The sequence below is a fragment of the Mugil cephalus genome, chromosome 18, assembly GCF_022458985.1.
Source record: "Mugil cephalus isolate CIBA_MC_2020 chromosome 18, CIBA_Mcephalus_1.1, whole genome shotgun sequence".
Classification (NCBI taxonomy): Eukaryota; Metazoa; Chordata; class Actinopteri; order Mugiliformes; family Mugilidae; genus Mugil; species Mugil cephalus.
The window spans coordinates 19,898,921-19,911,776 of NC_061787.1; positions in this window are offsets into that span (position 1 = coordinate 19,898,921).

Genomic DNA, 12,856 nt, shown 5'->3' on the forward strand with positions numbered 1-12,856 from the left:
TAAACCACTGAATGAGTTTGAAACGATACTTCTAGGTTGCCAGTCTGTGAAAATCTCCTGTTTGGAAGTGATGTCACAGCGCAACCTAACAGAAATGTTTATATCTGACATTTAAATGTTAAGGAGCTGTAAAGAAGGGGATTGTAGTGCATAATCTGTGCACCTTTTTCCACAAGACCAGACCTAAACCAGTCAAAGTATTCAAAGAAATGCTGCTCAGAGATTAAATATGATCTATAAAGCGTTACAAAAAGCATAAAGCGTTACAAAAAGCAGTTTACAATAACATGAACTCCTTTTCAAGATCAATTGGAAAGTAATGCCCAACATGGAGTCTAATTAGCCCAAAACCCTGCGTGCAACACATAGACTGATCAGCCACAAGATTAAAACCACTGACAGGAGAAGTAAATAACATCGACCATCTAGTAACAATTCAATGTTCTGCTGGGAAACTTTTGGACCTGGTATTTATTAATGTGGATGATACTTTGACACGTAGCATCCACCCTAGACCACCCATAGCACTGACAGAAGCCATCCCCAGCAGGATGCAGGCTGACACAGACACAGACACAAAAACGCTTTAGGGACACCTCAGTAAACACGATGAACAGCACAAGGCATTGACCTGGCCTCCAAATTCACTAGATCTCAGAAGAATCCTCAGAAGCCCATGTCCGTTCTTTGATGAGTCACAACTTTTTTGGAGGCACAAGGGAGAAAAACACAACATTAGGAAGGAGGCCACAGTGTTATGCCTGATTGGTCACTTGCATTATTTTGTTAAAATGCAATGCAACTTGAAGAGAACTGTGAACCTCCTCAAACAAGTCAGAAGAAAAATTCTCTACACTGCAACAAAGTCGCTCAGTGGATATTTTTACGTCTCCTGCTCTGTGTTTGTAGACTGAGTTAAACCCATGTCTGCTGTAGACACGCTTTACAGTGCAGTAAACCTGTTGTGGATGCTTGTAAAGAGTGCGATATGTTCCATCCTGTAAGATCACACCTTGGTCCAAAGCCGTGTTGTAAGATTTAGTCTGGTCCCAACAACTTTGGAGGAAGGAAGAATTCTGAACAAAGCAGCTCATCGTATTCTTAGATCATCCAGACACCAAAACCAGTCCTGTTGTTTCAGACCAAATGGTCCGAGTTAGCTTTGGTAACATTAAAAAGGAATCTTACTGTATATAGCGGTGCCACTGGCGATTACTCCCGATGCACCCTCTCATTGGCCTCCATTATAAACCTGTCACATTATGGGCTCATGAGTCATATGTCCTGAGGTTCTCAGCTGTGTGTTCCTCTGGGGTTTATCCAAGGTAGTGATTCGAAGGACGTGACTAAGCAGCAGGAGCCATATGAAGGGTTAGGGCTCCGTGTAATTATTGTTTATTTGTGCTTATTTTCATTTAACTGGGGGAAGTTAACTTTTACTAACAGCTTGTGCAAACATGCTATGAATGGCCCAGTCATGTAATCACTTTAATTAAGGTCAGGGGAGGGTTTATTTGCTCAGGTCGGACACAATATATAAGTTTAACTTCTCGCCTGAAGTGAACCTCTGTTGCCTCCCATGACCTTGTCACCGTTATCTAAACCCGCGCCTCAGCGCAAGTCTCTCTGGGAAAATACGTAGGCTTGTTACTAGCATCTCTTTAATCTAAATCCACCTTCTCCAAAAGCCTCTGCGTTGGCTCGCCGCTCCTCTGTTGCTGACTGCTGTCTGTTGTCGCGTGTGGGCGTACAAAATGATTCAGCAGGTTGTAGCACAACATTAATCATGATGATATCGGTGGCAGGTTGATCCCTGTACACAACACTGTCTCATCTCAGGCTGGACTTCTTGAATTGCACTGCTATCTGCTTTCTTTGTCACATATTCTTCAGTTGCTTGGGCTGGACCACTAATGGTTTTAAAGCCTGGCAGCAGTGTCTTTATATTTTCACTTTAGAGACACGGGGTCCCGCTGAGAAGCTTTGTTTAGCCTTATTTTATGTGTACAATCTCTTTTCCACATTGACCTGTAATGGTTATAGTGGACTCTCGTGTGACACCTGACTCCTTTGTAAGCCGCTACAGGGATTTCATGGATACATTACTGCTTTAAATGAAACATTAAATACATAAATGGAGAATCAATTTACTGAATGATTTCTGACATACAGGCACACCCCACAAACTTCACACACTAAAGTTAGCCTGTGAGAACAGTTGTGTGTCGTCCTCTGTGGCTCTGGAGGATCTTTGTCAAGCCTGAGAAAGCACCTCTCATGATGTTGTTCCAGGGTCCTCGAGGTCTTCTCAAGTTGGGCCTGCAACGTTGGCAAAAAGGAACACATGATCACATAAGATTAGCCCGTCAACTACCTGCGACAGCTAGCCAGGAACTTGTTAAAGCTAAGGAGTATTTTCTTCTGTGCCATACAAATTATTCCTAACTGGCACTCGCTCTCATAAAAGTAAATTCTGTATTTTTTATTTATTTATTTTTTTAAATTAAACTAACTAACTGGTTTATTGATAGCCAGTTTAATCAACATGGGGTTAAAGTTGCACTAGAGAACTATTTATCTCCCCCTACTGGCAGCGGGAGTAATTGCACAAATGCTGTCAATGCATTCATCTAAAGACAGCTCCGAAAAATTCCCAGGCTAGTCTACATAAATGTCCAGTGGTCAAAGACAATAATGCTTCATAAGATAAGGTTATCCTTTATTTATCCCATTTTGAGGAAATTTGCAATCACGCGCAAATTGACATGAGAATAAAGATATGTAAACATGAGTTATTGCACAGACTAATAATGATAATAATAATGCATTGGTTTTACATAGTGTTTTGTCATTAGATGCTCAAAGTGCTTACAGTTGAATGCACTATTCATCCGCTCACACAGTCACACTCTGGTGATGCTAAATTACCTAGAAATTAAGAGGATAATATAATAAATACATTGAACAAGACCAGTAAACTAAATATTCTCTAGCGTGGAGTAAAGTGAGTATCAATAAATAGAATATATGTAACTGTGCAGATATTGTGTGTAGTCAAAGGAAGGACATATGGTTACGATTAAAAAAAAAACATTTAGGGTTAAATGGTCATTTAGGTCAAATAAAAACAAATATATCCCTCAGATCTGGCAAAATAGCAAAATACAGACAATTATCTGGAACGGAATTCATCGGCTTTGTGGGAACTTGTTTGACAAGGACTTGAATGTATTAAAAATTTATAAGAATAAAGGTTCACACAATTAGTTCAATAGAAGACAATTCTCAGTCCAAGTAACTAACCCCCCAACTTGACTGCAAAACAGTTTTTGCAGTGCAAATAAAAACTGTATGAATGTGAATGAACTGTTTAGTAACAGCTATGACATCATCTTAATTTACTGAAAAATGTCACTTTCACTTAGTTTTTCCACTGTATATTGTCACTTTACAATCTTTGTGTTTGTGCAATGTTCAAACACTGGAATAACAAAGGCCTAAATTCCCACAGTATATGTGTCCCTTTGCTGATTTATATCAGAACGTAACGTATCAGGTATCTCACTCCTTCCCAACATCTGCAGCTACGTGTTCATTCAATACAGAGGAGGAAACGTTAGCTTAGCCTCCATCCAAGACGGTTTCATTTCAGTTTTGGGCAGCTCTGTTCTTGCATCTAATCTCTCAGATTTTATATCCAAATTTCACCCGACCTTGTATTGTTTTATATCACATCTACTGGAGTGGAGTTCGGCTGTTTGTGGCTTTTGGTCTGGCTCGCCAGAAGGGCGTTTGTAGTGAAAGTTTTATGTCCTCGCACTCATAACATTTGCTTTCTCCTTAAACATGTAGTGTAACTCTGATCCTTGCTGAGAAAAGGCACCGCGCTTACAGAGGCAATCAAAGGTTTCTGCTTTTTAATTTATAAAATAATGTGGTAAAGAGGCGAGCGCGAAGATCCACACTGCGAGGTCTGCAGGCAGCGAATGTAAAATAGAAAAGCAGACATTCATCACACATCACGGATCCAGCCGGCGACGCCCCGTTTGGCCTCGGGCTACTTCATCATTCACTGCGCATTAAAGAATCTGGCTATGAGAGGTGGCCATTACTTAAAGTCAGAGTTAGCTTAATGTCAACACCTTACGCCATTACAATCCAAATTATTTTTTAAAACTCCAGCCTCGGCACCCGAAGCCTGTCCCTCATTTCAGACGATGTTTTCACTCCAGACTTGGACCTAATTGCTCCATGTAAACCAAGCTGGAATGACATACTGTAGCACATGGGGTACTTGTAAAGCCACAGTCGTACTTGTTTCAATAGTTCGCCAGCTTTGGTGGAAAGTGTGAGTGAGGAGAAAATTTTAAAGGTTGTTTAAAACGACCCGATTACTGTTTTCAGAGGGGTTTTAAACATTTGAGACACTAATCAGAGAGTTGTGCGGGTGCAGCCTTGTTCATGTCTACCAAAGCTGATCATGAATCAAAACTAAGTCATTAGAAGTCGCCGGGATTGATCCCTAAAATTAAACCAGGGAGTAATTGCAACTTGGACAAGCCAGTACTGTTTTAACCCTCCTGTCCTCAGTTTTGTTGCTAAAAATGGCTTTCCAGGAATACACAAGTGGCTACTTCAAAGAGAGGAGATGCCACTTCAGTATCCAGCACGCTCGGAGGTGATGGATGCCTCTGTCAAGTAACTTTCATTGTGAAATGGACCCTCTGATTTCTCTCGTAATGTCCAAGTTGAGTTAACAAGGCATGCCTCGCCAGAAGCACTCACTCACGTTAGAATAACAGAGATGCACGCTTGACTTGGTCATTCATAACGCCAGGGTGAAAACCCAAGCGAAGCGCTTCAGCCATCCGTGTGTCATCGCCTCGATAACTCTGACGGCGCTATCTTGGGTCGCTGAGCCTCCACGTATTTTTCTTTTGAGAGCAGACAGTTGCAAAGCTCTCAAGTATTTGGGAGTGCTCGGGCAAACTGACAGACGGCAGCGAGCTAGGTTGTTCATGCAGGTCGTTTAATAATACCAGAGTTAACCAGGAGGTCAGAGGTCAGATTGGAGAAGAAGAAGAAGAAGAAGAAGAAGAAGAAGAAGAGGAGGAGAAGGCCACAGCACCAGATCAGGAAAAAACTGACTTTTGAACATTTGCCTAATTGACCACTGTGAAGAAACTCAAACCAGTGGCACCGACTGCAGCTTTGCGCTCATGTCTTGAAGTGCGCAATCAGTTACAGATTTAAATAGGATGTTCTATAATGCCTTGCTGATGATTTGTTGATTTGGTGCTATTCCCCTCGGTTACATGTCTTCCCCTCAGGTCCAGGCCTGTGATAGCTTGATGAAAAGACCCTGATGAAAACTCTGGATAATATAATTTTTGGTGGCGTGCCATACGGAGCTCTCAGGTTGGTTTTCGCGATCCAGCCAGGGGGAAACCTGGCCAGGGCCCGCGGTTCACAGCTGTGCAGCCGGGAGCGCGGGCCAATTCATCACCGTCGGCTGTGTGAGGAACTTGGCATTTCTGAGCATCTTTACCAGACGCTATCCTTTGTCTGCAAATGAGTCTAACTGCCTGTTGGCTATCGGCGTCCTCTCCTTTGCAGTTTAGCGTTAACTGCAAGAAGGAAGGTTCCAGGAAGATGTAAAAGCCTCAACATGATCACTAAGCTGTAAACGCTGTAAACATCACTTGTCGCCATAAAAACAGACTCGAGAGGAAGACAGCAAATTGGCATTAAGAAGGAAAATAAACATGTTGCTATCTAAAAAGGTTAAGAGGCCAATCAGTGCACTTTCTTAAAAGCTACACTCATACCTTCCAGGCTTCATCAAATCAGAGCCATGCTCTCTAAGATTTCACAATTTCCTCAATTTCAAGGTCAGGCAAAGAAACAAAAAAGCTCTGATCTGTTAATGTGGCTGACAGGCATATCCTCAGCGCAGCCCCCTCATTCTTCCCCAGCCTTACACTCTGACTCCGGCAGACAGACACACAACAGATTTGGGCGAGTAACGAGTGTCTCATTAGAAATGGTTGGATTTTAAATGCCGTAACAGTGGAGCGTGATTGCTGCGCGGAGCCTCCTCCAAGCTGCTCTGCCTCTCATATTCACGGGAGGGGAAAAACAAAAAAGTCGCGCTGTGGAATAAGCCCAAACTCACGACTCATAGAGCGGGAGCATCGGAGAAGTGGCACGGTCACGTGGAGGAAGCACTTATTAAACCTTCATGTCCATGAAATTCAGTTTCAAATTAGGCAAAGTTGTGTAGTGACAGGTGGATCTGTCTTATTTTAACCTCTGACATCTACAGTCTGCGGTTCTCTTTGGTGTTTTAGTGTGTGGTAAAACCATGCCAACATTTCTAAGGCCTTCAGAAAAAAAAGAGCTCGAAATTACTTCAAATAAATCATTCCACTGTTAGGAAAACCATCTACAAGAGGCACAGAGATTTCAAACAACTGCCAGTTTGTTCATGACTGGCCGCAAATTTAAATTCAGCTCTCAGAGAGGTCCAACTTTCATCACAGGATCCGCAGGCAACTCTTGCATCTGTTGGTTTAAACGTAAATGTGTCTATAATCAGAAAGAGATTGTACAAATCCTGATGTGCAAGGCAGGCGTGACAGGAAAAAGCCTCAGCTGTCCAAAAAGAACACTGGAGCAAGTTTTTCCAATGAATGTATACCCTTTGGGCTCCGTATAAATTTCTTAATTATAATGCCATTTTTCTTTTTGCGAGATTTGCATTTAGCCCAGCCGTTCGTAGACACAGTACTAAGTTCACGCTGATCATTGGTCTTCAGCCTGTGCAGCAATTTTCAGGTTAGGGCCTTGCTCCAGGCAGCAGAGCCATGGACATACAGGAACGCAAACCCCCATGGTCCCAAAGCTGCTTCTCTAACCGCTACTCAGACAGCTCTCAAGAGAGCTTCAGCGTCTCCCTTGAACTCTGTGTCACCACTGTGTCATAAAAAAATACACACAGATATGTCCTTTTTCAGTTTCGGGTTTCCCTTAAATCACAATTTTCCCTAATTTGATCCACACAAGTGGCCTCTCCCAAAAATGTAATGTTTTCAATTATTTTCATTCCATGAAAATAAAGATGCGTCAATTTTCAGGCTAAACACATGACAATAAGCTGTCAAAGGTCAGAATGGGGAATGTTTACCCCAGATGGTTTGTTAACTAAATCATGTCATTTAGTTTGTGTTGTTACAGCCATTTTACAATGTGTTCAAAAATAATGCACTAGTACTCTTAAATACTATGTTATCAAACTACTTCTGTTTCTATTTACAAAGTCCAATGAGACATTTGGAGACAAGAAATTTGTTTTATAAGTGCATAAGTCATGATTAACAGCAAAATGCAAAGAACTGAGCTGAATTTGAGATGATGGAATTCTGTATGGTTTACCATTACCCTAAAAAAAAAAATAGTAACGTCTCACTCATTTTTACCTAGTTGTTTTCTCTTAAATTCACTGTCTGGATTGACCTCTGACCCATGGACTCCGGTTCCCTCAGATAACCATCAACTTAGACTGTTGGTGGCTCAGACTAATTTATTGTTTTTCTGATGAAGATATAATGCGTCTGTGCACACTAGAGAACAACCGATATATCAGCCGGCCGATATATTTGCATTTTTTACTGGTATCAGCCAATACACGGATGAGTTCAGCAATACATATATATTTTTTTTACCCGTCAACATTTACAGACGGGCGCATCCACAGGCAGCCCTGCACTGCTGGAGATGCTGCAGACCCATGCAGCCCATACATGGCCCCTCCCCAACTAACAGAGTGCATGCAGCTGCAAGCTGGAAAACGCCCATGGGCACGTCAAGCTCCCCTAAAAATAAGAGTTGAAAAAAATTTTTTTCTTTTGGTTATTTTATTTTAAAACACTTACCAAACAAAGATCTATTTACTTACTACTTACTCAGCACCAACATATTACAGTCATTAGCAACAGCACTAAATTTTACTGTTATTGTTGTTAAGTAGTGCTGGCTGACGTTTCTGATCCTAGAATCGCCCTTTCTTGTGCTATACCACTTTATACCTGTTTATTTTTTTTTAATTTTGTATGCATTAGTGCTTTAAATATTCTTTGAGTTCAATAAATGTTCATGTTTTTGGTTAAATTGAGACATAACATTTGTTATCGTTGTATCATTTCTATCATGTAAATGGAGGGAGACAAAACAGTATCAGCTCCAAATAATGGCTCAGAAAAAAATCGGTATTGGCCCTAGCGCCACGCCATCACAATTCCTCACACTAGAACTGCCTAGATAGGCCGAAGAAAAGCAGCAGAAAAATTTATGCTCTTACATGTGGCTGAGACATGACGCTTCCTGTCAAAAGGAGAAGCCTGATGCTCATGCTTAACTTATACGACTGTACATTAATCCAGAGCTGTCACAAGCAGCGGTGGTGGTATTAATGGATTTGAAATCTTTTTGGAGACATTACCCTTGCTGCCTTGATATCTGACCCAGACGCTGTGGTATTTGCCCACTCATTTCTCTGTTTATTTATTGTCATGCCAGCTTGTTATTTGCACTTTATGGAAGGCAACGTCAAGATTCATTAGAGCTGTTAAAACTCTTTTAAAAGCGTCCTCAAAAACCGCTGAGAAACGCCAGCGGATGACGGAGCGGCACTTGTGAGGAGCAAAGGTTTGAGAGAGTTCGTCTGAAGAGGAGGAAACGGATGCAGGGAGGCAAACAGCGGGAGGGCACGACACGCGAGGCTCGCTCCAACGGGCCCGATGGCGTGAGTAGGCTGTAATGATATTAAAGCTAGTCTACAGGTTGGGAACAGAAGCCGTGTTCACGCCCCGGCCCTTGGCTAAGAGAGGCCGCTGCCTTCTGTTTGGACGGAGCTCTGAGAGGCCGTTGTGCACACGCATGTTTTTGATGGCAAGCAAACCACGCGGCTTCTGCTGCTGCTGTTGCTGCGCAAGAGTTTGGGATTTTATATTAAAAATGCTCTTTAGATGGTGGGAATGGAAAGCCACTTCTAATATTTGGAAAAAGATTTTACTGTTCATTAGTTTCTTTTATGAAATATTACAGCAGAAGGCCCGGGGAGATGTGGGGAAACTTCAAAAAGAGCGGTTGCATTTTAAAACAATTGAGCTTGTATCACGGGGACACTTCACAAATAAGAGATACTGTATATATTTACTGCTGTGTGCACCCACAATGTTGGACAGACACATTTCACAACTGCAGAAGGGATATTTCCAAACAACTCTTGTGTAATGTGTAATAAAGCACTGCAGTGCGGTCGCATCCAACAGCCATGACCTATGGGAAACGTCTGTCGGAGTCTGGATAGGGTGAAGGTTAGGGCACTGGTGAGACATACCAGTTGATATACAGGGGTGCGGCGCATGCCAAGACCCACATGCGCCGTCAAAACAGTAGACACATCAGGGGTATCCCTTAGCAATTTCCATCCTTTCTGTGAACCTGATGAGAAGCACGAGATCTTGAATGGTGACCAGAAAGGCCTTGGGCGGATGTAATTGCTGCTCCCGCCGAGGCGTGGTAACCTCTAATTTCCCGTGAATAATGTCCCTGTGTTGGACAGCGAGCCAAAGAAAGTGGCAGTTTCTTTTCTCAGAGGGTTTGTGGCTCAGTTAATACACTCAGCCGTGGCTTTAGGACCGATGAGGGCATGGCTACCGAAAGCATCTCACTGCTTCCTCTGGGCCTCGCCCCTGCACTCCTCGAGGTTCAACGTCAGGTTCAGAGTAAAAGAGGAAAACTAAAGCACTAGGTCTTTAAGCTAAGTGTTTTCAAAGCAGTAATTCCAAGCTCATCAGGGTCCGCAGACACAATAGTGTGACAGACTGTAGGAATGCGTTTCTGTTTTTGGTGCTCATCGAGAACATTCGTACCAAACCTCGCTTCATTTGCGGCAATCAGCCGAAACTTTATGCGTATTGACTTTTTCTCCTAAACCAAAACCAGGAAACCAGGCTTCTTGATTTCATCACAGTTTAAGATTTTCGATTTTTAACCCAGAAGACACAGCTGCCAACAGCTTCTGTCAGCCATGACTCCTGTCTGCAGCTGCTCTCAGCCTCCACTCTGCCTCGACTACCTTGGAACTCACCCCTGCGTTTAGTCCTACATTTATGTTCAATAGCTTGCTGTATATTTACACTTCAGCCATTTACACATCTATAAACTGGGTCAGATTGCATTGTGGAATATTGGAAGTAGCAACACAACATATATGTACACTTAATTGAGAGTTTGGACGGGTGAGAGCGAATGATAGCAAAAGGACAATTTTGAGTGATCTAGTGAATTTAGAGGACAGGTCAATCCTTTGTTCTGTTCTTCATATTTTGTTTAGTGTTTGTGTGTGTGTTTGTGTCAGGCTGTATCCTGCTGGGGATGACTGCAGCCATCAAGGAGTGTCATTGCTATGGGGTTTGGGTGTCTGGTCTGGTCTAGGTGGGCGCTACTATGTAACAGCCTGGGTGTATGTGCATTAACAGTGCTCAGTGGAGAATTTGACCACCAGAAGAGCTTTGAGCAATATCTGAAGGAGTTATCTTAAGAAAAAAATCCCATCAAACCAGACAGCTTGGAGTTTTTTTTCTTTTTTCAATTTTTAATTTGGCAAGATCCAGGCCAGACTTTTCTCAACCAATATCCACTATTTTATCCAATAAGAAGCTGAAATAAAGGAAACTGGACTTTAAACTGGAGTTTATTGAAGATGGTTCATCCAAATCTTCAGGTCTAAAGTACTAGAGGGGAGCTGGGCTTTAAACAGGAACATCTGTTCAGAAACTCATGTCTGTTAATGACCAGATACTTACCTGTAGTTGGAGGAAACTGTCTTGATCCCATTTCCTTCCCTCAGTGAATGGTTCTCTAACAACCCATTACCAGTCAGAGGCTCCAGTCTCAAGGTGCGAAACGGAGATGAATCTTCTTGGGAAGAGATAAAATTGATGTCAGATTATACCTCAGGCCACCTCCCCTGTTCAGAGAAGAGTTTTCCAATTTGACATCGATGGCTTCCATTACTCTTCTTTCAAACCATTTGTCTTCTCTAGCTAAAATGTGGACATTGTTATCCTCAAAGCAGTGTCTTTTGTCCTTTCGGTGTTTCTGACTGCTTTTAATCTTTAGCCTAAGCTAAACTAATTACACCCCGACTAAAACTTAGAATTTAGTGCTAGTCAAAGCCTGAGTAGTCAGTGTTAATTACTTTGTCTGGTAAAGGGAGGAAGTAGTCTTTCATTTGTGGAGAATCAGTATTGACATTGGTTCATGCTGCAGAGGCAGCAAAGCCTGCTGTATGGAATTAAAGAGTCATTAACCGTTGTGAATTTATTTGCTCTGAGCGTTTCTCAGTGGCTGCTTTCAACCCCTAGCTTTTTTTTGTGTGTGTGTGTGTGTGTTGTTGCTTCTTCAGCGTAATAAGCTCACTCATCCCCTCTTCCGCGATCCCTGCTCCTCCAGTGACCCCCGCAAAACAGCTGGTAGTGTTTAAACTTCAAAGGGCGACGAAGATTTTCGACCACATATTTTCGGTGTTTTGCTAATTTTCAATATTTTGCACGTGGCCGATATTAATGATGAAAGCCCCATGAGAATTTGTGGCAGCCTTTTGTGGTTGAGTGCTGAGCATCTAAGCTAACCAGGACCAGGACAGCGGGATCAGAGAGACAGGCTGAGAGACATGCGAGAGGAGGGCAGCAGCGGCGGCGGCGGTGGAAGCCAACAGTCTTTTTTCACTGAGAGACGGTCGAGCTTGACATTGGCTGTTGACGCTAAACAGGAACAGAAGACAAAACAGAGCTCGGATCAGCAACAATACACTCACAGAAACACTGACAACTCTCAATTCTGTATGTCAAGAAAAAGACTGGATTGCAATTAAGAAAACAGGCTTTCTTTTTTTTTTTTAAAGATACTGAGCAACCAAAATAAACAAACAGTATCAACTTTGGGGGAAAGGCAGGACAATTTGTTGTGCTTTCCCAAATATCCTTCATTAGATTGTTTTATAGTTGTTGCTGACTACACGCCATGCAAATGCTCTGGTACAGAGATAATCCCAACCAGCCAAACGTCTACAACATTTTAGCTTTTACTGACAAAAATAATGAGCCTGTTTATAAAATATATTTTATTATTGTTAATAAATATCCCCACAAAATCTGGAATTACTGTAAGTAAACTGTGGAAAATCATGATTTAAATTCATTCTTGCACAACACGCTATTGTGTTCCTAATTGTTAAAGACATTTTTTATCCACTCACGCAAACAGAGCTTGAATTTATGTGTTCATATTATTGTATGGTATTTATACAGAACATTTGTGCAGACTCCCTGTATTCCACGGTGGTGCTTTACAACCAACAGGGGGTTGTTCTGTTTATCCGAACGTCTCTCTGGAAGTTGTGTGCTTTTCTGAGTTTGGATATGTTCATATAAGTGCGGGAGTATACAAACTTTACAAGATGAGGTTGTGCGAGCCAAGCAGATGTGGGTGATGTTTAGATGTTGCGGCCCCGTTTGATTACTCGAGGAATGTTACTGCAGAGAAGGTGGCTCCAAACTGTTGCGCTCGCGAAACAACGCACGGGGCATTTGGCGGAGGAACAAACAAGCGAAAGTCGCATTTATTTTTATCATCATCATTTTCCAAGTGGAGACAGTCAGGGAGCGAGAAGAGGGCTTCCACAAATGTTTGTATGAAGTCCTGATGAAGTAACTGATGTAAACAAAGAGATGAGGATGAAAGTTCCCCGTTGAAACGGAAGCAAGAAGGCAAATAAATACTCGCTCTC